The sequence below is a fragment of the Paramisgurnus dabryanus genome, chromosome 4, assembly GCF_030506205.2.
Source record: "Paramisgurnus dabryanus chromosome 4, PD_genome_1.1, whole genome shotgun sequence".
Classification (NCBI taxonomy): domain Eukaryota; kingdom Metazoa; phylum Chordata; class Actinopteri; order Cypriniformes; family Cobitidae; genus Paramisgurnus; species Paramisgurnus dabryanus.
The window spans coordinates 47,182,775-47,194,592 of NC_133340.1; the positions used below are offsets into that span (position 1 = coordinate 47,182,775).

Sequence of the window (11,818 nt, forward strand, 5' to 3'; positions counted from 1 at the left end):
AAATCCGTGGGGGGGCATGGGTCGGGGGGGACAGGACCCCCTATCTGAGGGTTGTCCCCCCTAAAATATCATTAAAATATGTGTATTGAAAATAATTTAATGATTTACAATACTTAAAATAGTTGTGTAAGAAGTAAAACAATACAAATGCAAACGGAGCAACAACAGAAAACGTTGTAAACATTTTGATTCCCTCTCCCTTGCCTCACAGTGGTTTGGTCCACTGCCAGCGCCACACAGTCGGGTGGTTGAGAAGTGTACGGAGCTGACGCGTTAATCAGCTATATACCTACAAACAAACGTTTCCCATCACTTATCAGTTTAACCTCATATGTTTTAAAACGGGACTGTTTGGACATATAAACCTGAACATATTTCGTTTTATGAGAACAGAAGCAGATAAATGAACAAGAAAACATTTTTATGCATTCATGCAGAGGTGAGGCAGAGCTGAAAGTAACAAATTACATTTACTCACGTTGCTGTAATTGAGGTTTTTTTGTGTACTTTTACTTTTTTGAGTAGGTTTAAAATCTGTACTTTTACTTTTACTTAAGTATGTTTTGTTTAAAGTATTGTAGGCTACTTCGCTACATTTTAAATCATATCCATTACGGAGTAAAAAAATAAAATAGCAAGGTGATAAAGAACCGCCACGGATGATTGATTAATGGGCGGGGAACGCGCAAAAAGAGCCATGGAGAGGGACAAGACAGGCGAGGGCTAATGCAGACCCTCAATTCAATTCTTATGAAAGAAACCCCTGGCCATTGACGCGAAGCGATTGTTTCATTGAGCCGAGTTTTTACCGCTAATTTGCACGACGCATTTTTAATACATGTGCATTATCCTTCGAGGTCTATCAGCTTCGCGTCAAGTCAAACAACTAAAGAACGTCCTCGGGAATGCGCATGTCAATAGACATTGCAGAGAGGGAGAGAGCGAGAGATATAGAGAGATTGAAAGACATCAGGTTCACAGGTCTGGGAAGCTAGTATACAATAAACGTGTAAAGGATAAAAGTATATGGCACTCATCTCATTATATGCTCATTTAAACTAGGTATAATCACAAAAATGGTCATTGGATAATCTGAAACAGACTGGATTCGACTTGTGATCCCCACAAAGGTAAAAAGAGTCATGTTTATTTTTGCATGTTGTCATTTGGTCATAAAATACTACATATGATGCTAGAACATCTCAAAACGGCTTTGGGGTATGGCTTAGCTAAATTAGATGTAAATGAGCCCTATTGTCTCCCCCAGCTGGAAAGAAGAGTGCCTTTTGTCTCCATTTTTTTCGGTTTGAGTATTTCTGAGTTCCTATATTCAAATGGCCACAACTTCTCCAAATCTTATCAGATTTCCATGTGTTACACATCGTTGGAAAGCTTAGAAACTGCACTTTCAGAATCTGTGAATAACTCAAAATGCCCAGATCCGACTTGTGTCCCTACTTTCCGTGACTGGTCACATATAGTTTAATAAAATAATGTATGTTACCAGCAATATATCAATTACAACCTTACTATAGTGATTTTACTTACTAGCTGCTGACCTCATTATTTTTGCTTCAAGTGCATAAATCACCAGTAAAAATCATTAAACAATTCCATAAATGTTTCTTAGTTATAAAAAAGCTTTTTGTTTTATTAACTTTTTGTTATTGCACTTTAAATGTTAAGATGTTCCTACAAAAAAAACAACTAGTTTGAGATTTATATTCCCTTGTCCTTTTTGAACTATACTAGAAACCTCTCCCCGCTGTAAAAAAAGTAACTTTTACTCTGAGTAAAATAAAAATGACTTACTTTTACTTGAGTAGATTTTTAGACCAGTAACTTTACTTTTACTAAAGTAGAATATTTTATTATCTTTCCACCTCTGCATTCATGTGTATTAAAATTAAATTTGCGTCCATTCATAGAGAAAGAGAAACGTTTTCTATCTGTACACATTTCCTTGCAAGTACAATTTTGCCTGTATTATTGGTGTCCCCTTCAAAAATTGTTCTTGAAAAATTTTATGTTTAATGTCCCCCCAACATTTAAATGAAATTTTCGCCCCTGAGAAAGCTTACAAAAATAATCCTGTTAGGAAGAAACAGGAAAAGAGAGCATTAATAGAAATAGCTTAAAGATCTCTTAATTATTTTTTTTTATAAATCTTTTTATTGGAAAATCAAGGATGTTACATTTTACAGAAAGTGAAACAGGTCTCCAGTTTTATTTTATCTTCAACAACTAAAACCTTAAACAACCCCCCCCCCCCCCAAAAGAACCCTCCCAACACATTTATCCCGCCCCCCATATTTTGACAACATTCTGGGAGAACAGTCTTTCATTTTGTTTGTTACACAGTACTTCAAAAAACAAATAACAAAAACTAAAAATTGAAGGATCTACACATTAAAAACAAGCACACAACTGCATATCCATATTTCGGCCCCAGATGGTTAACAGGGCTTTGAATTCAGAGTTTCGAAATTTTCAGTCAGGTTACTCATTTCCCACCACATTAAGGCAATTGACCGTTAACTTGAATAAAAAAAAATAATTAAAAAGTAGGGATGTAACGATACTTCGCAGTACGATACTTCACGATACAAAAAAAAAATGCCACGATGTTGCATCGTGCATGACGGGGATATTTATACGATGACGTTCTTTTTATTTTATTCGCTGGTCATTTAACACGTGATCTACTCTGCGCCAGCGTCACCTGTGCTTCACCGCAGTCACACAGACATCGCATGAATCATCCGCAGCTTGAACTTATGGTCAGCAAACATGACTTCGGTAGAAACAGAAATTGATATAGATAATGCCCCGTCATCTTTTAAGTCCAACGTCTGGCAGCATTTTGTTTTCATATCACTCGACGGAAATCTTAATCAATCGCACGGACGCGTCGCGTACACGCACCAAAGCATGTCGAGACGCATGCTTCTGTGCATTCAGCTGCGCACGCGCAGCTTTATACAAAAGTCAAGGTGATGCCACACGATTGGGATATATTATGAAAACATGACAAAACTAAAGTAAGTTCCTAAATAATATGATAATCTTATTTTGACTCGATCACTATTGACTTCTGTAGATAGACATCAGAAATGTTTTGTGCACAGCAGGGAAAGGGAAGCAGAAAGGAGAGATGATGAGTTTAAGGGAGTTTAATCCTCACCCAGTCAGATCTCAAACATTAGAGGAAAAATCTCAAGTAAACCTTTGTCAAGTCTATAGAATTTCATTGATGCTGAAAACATTTATGTGTTATACTATTCTGTATTTTCAGATATTAAATTAATATTTAGTGTATAGCTGTCGGACACAGTTGGCAAAAACTATGACAGATTATTTTAGTATAGCAGTCATAAAATGAAGGGTTACTTAAAATAGTGTTAGTGTTATTGTAAAAATATTCTTGTAAAAAATAAGTTAATCATTGTTATAATTGTATAATGTAAAATACACATGTGCAAGATAATATGTTCATTTCCAAACCGTTTATGCCATTTATGCCTCCAAACATGTTAACATTAAGTATAATGAACATGATACTTAAATATTTTTAAATACATGTAGGAATAGTGGATTAAGCAAAGAGCATTGTATAGAAGTGTTAGGCTTTCAAAAAAGTCAGAAAAATAGAGGGTCTGTGCCCCAGTAGAGCTTTATATCTAACAATGCCCCTGCTAAGTCCCTAAATTCTAATTTTATGTAAAATTTCCCTTTTTTCAGTGACCGACCTATAGAGAAGGTTCAGTTAAGCCTTAAAATGTTAAAATTCTTTATTAAGTTTTATGTACAACAAAAAAGTTACTGAAATTGTTAACAAAAAACGTGATGTGTATCGTATCGTGAGTCAAGCATCGAGATACAGATCAGACCGTGAGCTTAGTGTATCGTTACATCCCTATTAAAAAGAGATAATAAAAAATGGAAACAAAGACAGGAAGAGTTAAATTGTAAAGTATAAAGGAAACTCATACTTCAGGCAATACTTTGAGATTCTCAAAGTATGTCACAAACGGTTGTCATTTTAAGTAGAACTTCTGGATGGACCCTTTCAGCGTGAATTTCACTTTTTCTAATTTAAGAAAAGACAAAACATCCCTTAACCATGCGGCCACAGCTGGTGGGGTGGCGGATGTCCAGACCAATACGATTCTACAACGGGCAAGAAGTGATGTAAAAGCGATAATGTCCAATTGGTCCCGGGTTAAAGTTAAAGTCTCCTTTGGAATACCAAAAATTGCAATGAACGGACAAGGCTTAATTTGGATTTTTATGACTTTGGATAAAGTTTGAAAAACAGATGACCAATATTAATTTAATCTGGGGCACAACCAAAATGTGTGTGTTAAGTCAGCTGGAGAAAGGGAGCACCTATTACAACTCCCGTCCGTTCCTGAATATATATCTGCTAGCCTAGCCCTACTGAAATGAGCCCTATGCACTACTTTAAACTGAATGAGCCCCAAGCGTGCACACGATGAGGATGAGTTAATCCTAAATCCTGAGTTAAACCATCAACTCGTCCTCCCACCTGTTCTTAATTTTTGAAAGGTCATGGTTTTCCAGAGACATAAGTTGAGAATATAATTGTGAAATCAGTCCTTTTTGTGGACGGAGGAGGGTCATTTCTTCCCATGGTGCCTCAGTAGGGAGGCTTGGGAAGTTAGGGAACAATGTTTTGACACAGTGGCGTACTTGGAGATATCTAAAAAAAAGTTACTGCGTGAGAGATCATATTTCTGGCATATATTATCAAAACTATCAAACCCTTCTTTACAATACAAACTTTTAAAACAGGAAAGCTGCTTCCTACCCCACTGAGCAAATGTTAAGTCAAGAGAGGAAGCTGGAAATAAGTGATTCTTACAAATAGGGCTAAGGGTGGAGGGAGAGGTGAATTTGTAATGGTTTCTGAACTGGGCCCAGATTCTAAGGGTGGATAGTACTATGGGGTTGGAGGTAAACCTGGACCACATTGTGTGCAGGGAGGAGTACACCAAAGCAGAAAGAGATGACGAGTGGCAAGAGTGTGCCTCAAGTATACACCAATCGGTGTCTGGCACATAAAGCCAGAATAATATTTTCTGTAAGTTAACTGCCCAACAGTAGTGAATAAAACTTGGGAGAGCCAGTCCCCCCACATCGCGACCCCTCTGAAGTAAGCCTTTATTAACTCTAGGAACTTTATTCTTCCAGATAAAGGAGGTAACGAATGTGTTAACTGATTTAAAAAATGATTTAGTCAGGAATAATGGTAGACATTGAAACAAATACAAATACTTTGGGAGTATGCTCATCTTCACCGCTTGTACCCTCCCTGCAATAGTCAGAGGTAGGCAGCTCCACCTTTGGAAGTCAGCTTTCATTTGGTTAACTAAAGGTGTAAATTTAGCCCCAAAAAGAGAGGTGAAAGAACGCGTAATATTTATTCCAAGATATTTGAAACCGGAATGTGTTAAGTGAAGGGGGACTACTACTTGCTTCATTTGCATTACCAAATCATTAATGGGGAAACATTCGCTTTTCTGATAATTGAGTTTATAGCTGGAAAATTACCCAAAATTATTCAATAGTGATACAATTACAGGGGTGCTAGTTTCTGGGTTGCTTACATAGATCAAAAGATTGTCTGCATACAGAGAGACGCAATGTTCCTCAGTCCCACGCCCAACCCCCCGAAATAACAACGGCGACTTTAAAGCAAGCGAAAGAGGCTCAATTGCCACTGCAAATAATAGTGGGGATAAAGGACATCCTTGACGTGTCCCACGTGTCAAGGGGAAAAATTTTGAATGAGATTGATTAGTTTGAATACATGCTTGTGGGGACGAATAGAGCAGACGAATCCATGCCAGAAAGTTGTCACCAAACCCAAACCTCTCCAATACGGCAAACCAGTATTTCCACTCCACCCGGTCAAAAGCCTTCTCCGCATCCAGAGAGATTACAGCTTCTGCAGTCGAGGAGGGACCGGGGGAGTAGATCACGTTAGTAAGTCGGCGAATATTTGAAAAAGAGTGACGACCCCTTATAAAACCAGTCTGGTCCTCAGAAATTACTTTAGGTAGAACGGATTCTAAACGGTATGCCATCACCTTGGCTAGAATTTTTATATCAACATTTAGGAGGGAGATAGGCCGATAAGAGCCACAGTTAGTGGGGTCCTTATCCTTTTTGAGGAGTAGTGTGATCTTAGCTTGTGTGAGGGTTGCGGGCAAGGAACCATTTCTCAATGATTTGTTAAATACTTCTAGCATAATAGGTGCAAGTTTATCTTTAAACTTCTTGAAAAATTCTGGGGGTAACCGTCGGGTCCTGGAGATTTACCAGTTCGCATGTCTCCAATAGCTGCAGCGATCTCTCTCAGTGCAAGAGGTCGATCTAACACTTCCCTGTCTCCAGGCTCAATAGTAGGTAATTCTAAATTATCAAAAAAATTATTCATATTCGTAACATCTGAAGGGAATTCGGACGTGTAAAGTATAGAGTAAAATGTGGCAAAAGTATTATTGATTTCCTTTGGGTTGGTGACTATGTTTTGATCCTGATCTTTTATTTGTGGTATGAGCCGTGAAGCCTCCTGATGTTTCAGCTGGTGAGCCAGCAATCGACTAGCTTTTTCTCCGTACTCATAGTAAGTACACCGGGTCCGCAGTAATAAATATTCAGCCTGGTTAGTGGATATAAGATTAAGCTTGGATTGTAGTGCTATCCTTTTTATCGGACTTTGAAAGCGCCATGGGTCTACACAGCCATTTTGTCTCATAGTCTAAAAAAGACCCTCGATATTGCAAAAGGTAGGGTAAATTTAGGGCTAGATTTATTAAGCAATGGGTTAATTGTACAATTAAGATCTCCTGCAAGGATCAGTCTGTGTGTATCTAAATTAGGGAGAGATGACAGAAGCTTGTTGGAAAATTCAGCATCGTCCCAGTTGGGGGCATACACATTTACCAAAAGAACAGGTGTTTGAAATAGAAGGCCCGAGACAATGACATCTAGACCTTTGGGGTCTGCAATAACTACGTTTGGTGAGAACTGGATTAGTTTATTAATCAGAATTGCCACCCCTCGCGATCTATTATTAAATTTGGAATGAAAAATGTGATTAACCCATAATTTACGGAGTCTAGTGTGATCTTCTAACTGTAAATGTGTCTCCTGCAAAAATAAAATATCAGTTTTCAATTGTTTAAGATGGGAAAAAATCCTAGAGCGTTTCACGGGACCATTCAATCCCTTAACATTCCAGGATAGAAACCTAACTGCAGCTCCCTCTACTGGACCTGTACCGCCTGCATTATTTATCATATGAGACATCCAAAATGTGTACGATTGACCTTGTACATTTATGGCCATAAGTAATGTCAACACACACTGTGTGTAGTTATGTAAAAGAAAAATGAAGTAGTAATAAAATACTAAAACTACTGTTTAACATAGCTGTGTGCCTCCTTCGAAGATAAGATTTTACAATGTAAATAAAATGTTCCCCAGTTTTCATGAAACTTAAGTTGAAATAAAAAAATAAAATAAAAAAACCCATTGAACACTCCAAACCAAGATCTTCTTCCCCAAACGTAGAAAACCGCAGGAATTCCCAGACAAAAAAAACTTCCAAGACATCTAGTGTTGTCTATAACTCCAATCCTAACCTGAGGGTGGCTCCTCTATCAGTAAGTGATTAATGTTCTACCTATATACAATTATCTATTCAGCTCACCTTAAGAATAAAGAAAAAAGGGACCAAACTAAATAAATAAATAAATCAATAAATAAAATTTAAAGTAATATGAAATGTCCCTAACTTGCATCTGGATTACCAGTGCTCACTGTGCAATTAAAGTATGTAAAATAAATAAAAATGCCTGACCTAGTAAAAATAAAATGTATCCAGCTCAAGGAAAAAAGAAAACACTGTTATACATTTAAATTACAGAGGTCACTACGTTGTTATTGTACCGTAAACATGTACGAAAACCACATTAACGTAGGCATTAGGCTACTTGTGAGCTTTTAATTAACCACAAAAACAAATAGTCCCAAGGAATCAAAGTGTCTTAGCTGAAAGTAAGGATTACTTTCACATTTTTGTAAAATATTCTATGCTCCAGCATCATTTAGGTTACTTTCCACCAATGAAGATCATAAAACTCTCTGGCCTTCTCCAGAGTTCTTACAGAGTTCAGCGCTGACATCCTCGTGGAAAAATACCTTATGTCCCCTGAAGAACAACTGCACTCGTTTCCTCATTATTATGCGGTGTTTGTTTTGGAAATTGTGGAAGAGAACGAGGAATATCCTCGGCCGTATGGAGCTAGCGCCGGAGTCGGTGGACGGTTTGGGTCCCACTCGGTGCGCACGGGTGATAATGAGGGGGTGCGGAAAGAATTCCTTACCCAGGACTTCTTTGAAAAATTCAGTCATGAACTTAACTGTATCCGGCCCCTCCATATACTCCATATATACTGACAACTCCCAGATTAGACCTACAAGAACGATTTTCCAAATCCTCCACTTTGTTTTTGAGCTTCTCATTTTCCGCTTGAAGTGCGGCGCATGTTGTTTCGATCGCCACAATCCTTTCGCTGTGGTCGTTTAGCCCTTCCTCCATGTCATGGATACGTTCTTCGTGGGAATCAAGCAACGATTTTACCAGTTCCAGGGATGCAGAAATTGCTGCCAGTGCATTGCCAAGTGCTTTTTTCAGGAGGGAGTCCGTTTGCTGTGCCAGGTCAGATAGAAGCACAGAGTGAAGCTTTGCAAGATCAGCAGGTAACTCCGAACTTGGGCTAGCTTGTGTAGCCATATTGTCTTCACTTGTGGCATCTTCGTCCATCTCGGTCGTTTTTTGCCCTCGATCACGTCTCTTTGGTCTCATTTAGCTGTGTAATGATATTCTTAACAGACACGCAATCAACTTATGGTGAGCCAAACTTTATGCCGAAAAAATAAGGTAGAAAATAAAAAGTATTTCAGGAGCCACTTCTCACACGACTGTTCGCTACATGCTCAAACCGGAAGTCAAGATCTCTTAATTCTATAACTTTTCAATGTGTAAAAAATAATGGTATATAGGCTAGGCAATTATATATAAAATATGTTTTTAAATAAATTTGGCCCATCTTGCATGAGGAGTAGACTTGAGTTGGTGCTAGAATGTGCATGTATCTACAGTTGTGTGCAAACAATGCCTGCATAACGCAACCTTAAAATGTATCATGATTGTTGCCTCATAAACAAGAGCCAAGGAGGAGAAATCCCATAGGTTTCAAATACACAGGGTAAGTATAGAAAGCTGCTAGCAAATGTAAATATAAAATAAAATGTCTCGCAATCTCCATTCCTTTATATCCGCTTCCCCTGAGGTCACCTGAAGTGCTTGCTCTACCAAGGTAATCTTAATAATATCCTGTAGTGCGTGATGCACTAGGACTTTTAAATCTTGCAGTGTGAGTAGGTTTAAGATTTAAAACAAGAATATCTGAGAAGATTCTCCTTATGTGTGTGCTGCAACCAGATTTCATAATGTGCTTGGATTTTAAAAACCCTGAAGTGTGAGCCAGGCATTAACCGTTGCAAACCACGCATTTGAGTGGGGCCCCACAGGCTTGGGGGCACCCTACTAGCCACAAGCAGTTAACGCATTTAATGATTGCGGGCAGAGATATAAAAGTGGGGCGTGGTAAGCATAGCTTCGAAAGTACGTTGTGATAATTCACATCTAAGCTATTCATATAAAGAATTCATCCGCAATTGTGACCAGTCACGGAAAGTAGGGACACAAGTCGGATCTGGGGCATTTTGAGTTACTCAAAGATTCTGAAAGTGCAGTTTCTAAGCTTTTTAACAATTTGTAACACATGGAAATCTGATAAGATTTGGAGAAGTTGTGGCCATTTGAATATAGGAACTCAGAAATATTCAAACCGAGAAAATCGAGACGAAAGGGACTCTTCTTTTCAGCTGGGGGAGACAATAGGGCTCATTTACATCTCATTTAGCTAAGCCATACTCCCTGTAAAACCCTTTTTGAGATGTTCTAGTATCATATGTAGTATTTTATGACCTAATGACAACACGCAAAAATAAACATGACTCTTTTTACCTTTGTGGGGATGATCACAAGTCGAATCCAGTCTGTTTCAGATTATCCAATGACCATTTTTGTCCACAAATGCGTATAATCCGTGATATATAGATTGTTTACATCAGATTTCGCATGAATGACTGGTAATACAATCTAATATACAATCTGAAGACTATTTAAATCGTAACATGTAAGGGTATATGAGCTTACACTCCATTAAACACATGAACCCGCCTTCAAAGTTTGTATTTAAAATAGGGAAGTAGTATAATAGATCATCCAAACAGCGCCGTCGAAAACGTGACATCCTTTAGAGATGTTACCAATCGCTTGCTGGTTCCTCCATCAGCCAATGACTTCATGGAAAATATTGATAGACAAAACATGTAGCCAATTATATAAAGAATACAACGATATCTGTGTAACTTCTGTGTGTTTGGACTCATGCTGCGCTGCAAGAACTGACATAGAGATGACGTCAAAGTACCGCGAGAGCGAGTCGAAATTAAACTACTCCGTAAGATTTCTTGAAGAGCTCTCGCGGTACTTTGACGTCATCCGACTGCAGCGCCGCATAAAGTCAGTGAAGCGGCTGACGTACGATGCGGCTGACTGTTATTTGTTCCGCCCCAGCTTCTTGTATTTTTCTTTTGTTTTGTGCGCCCGAGCATTACAGTCTGGGGAGACGCACGCTATAAGTTTGAAAAAAAAAAAACTTAGCAAACATGTCTGAGGAACAGGGCAGCCGCGTCACTACAGTCACGTGACTTCACGCTCGAGCCGGAAGAGAAGACAATGCTGAATAAAGTCGTAATTCTGCTATTTTTGGACCAAACTGTATTTTCGATGCATCAACACAATCTTAATGACCCACTGATGTCACATGGACTACTTTGATGATGTTTTATTACCTTTCTGGACATGGAAACCATACATAGATTTTCAATAAAGGGGATAGAAAGCTGTCGGACTAAATCTAATGATAAAACATCTTAAACTGTGTTCCGAAGATGAACGGATGTCTTCCGAGTTTAGAACGACATAAGGGTGAGTCATTAATTACATTATTTTCATTTTTGGGCGAACTATTCTTATTTAGTAGTCACGCTGTTCCCTTTGGGGGCGGAGGCGAAAACAAAAGCTTATACAGTATGTAAATATACACACAGACAATGACGCCCCCCGCTGCACGCTAGAATCTCCGGAAAAACAAGCCTATTTTAACCGCAAAATGTACGCTTTTAAATATACAAAAACTGCTATCTCAAACATGGAGAGTCTTCTTCGTGATCTCAACTAACAGATTCTGCAATAAAACGAAAATCACAAATTTTGAAAAAAAAAACTTTGTTTCTCATTTTCTCGAAACTTGTGCTGCCGACTTGTGTCCCTGGATTCCGTGACGGGTCACATATACGCATGTATATATATAAGGGATGCACCGAAATGAAAATTTTTGGCCGAAACCGAAAATGAGGAAACCAAGGCCGAAAAACCGAAACACAGAAATAAATTATTATGCCAATTATTAGTACAAATGTATTTATGGCTATCACTGTGTACTAACTTTACTAGGGGTGTGTGACAGATCACAAAACTCACGGTTCAGATCACATTACAGTTTTTTTGGCACGGATCGGATTATTTTTCAGATCAGCAAAAAGGGGGTGGGGAAAATCTAATAACAAATAAAGAAATTACAAACATTTA

At 38.3% G+C, this 11,818-nt stretch overlaps 1 protein-coding gene across 9 annotated transcripts in view; it reads right to left on the bottom strand.

The window, feature by feature from the left end:
* Positions 1–11,818, bottom strand: part of zc3h13 (zinc finger CCCH-type containing 13) — a 301,826-nt gene that overhangs the window by 160,535 nt on the left and 129,473 nt on the right. The gene's annotated exons all lie outside the window — the stretch shown is intronic.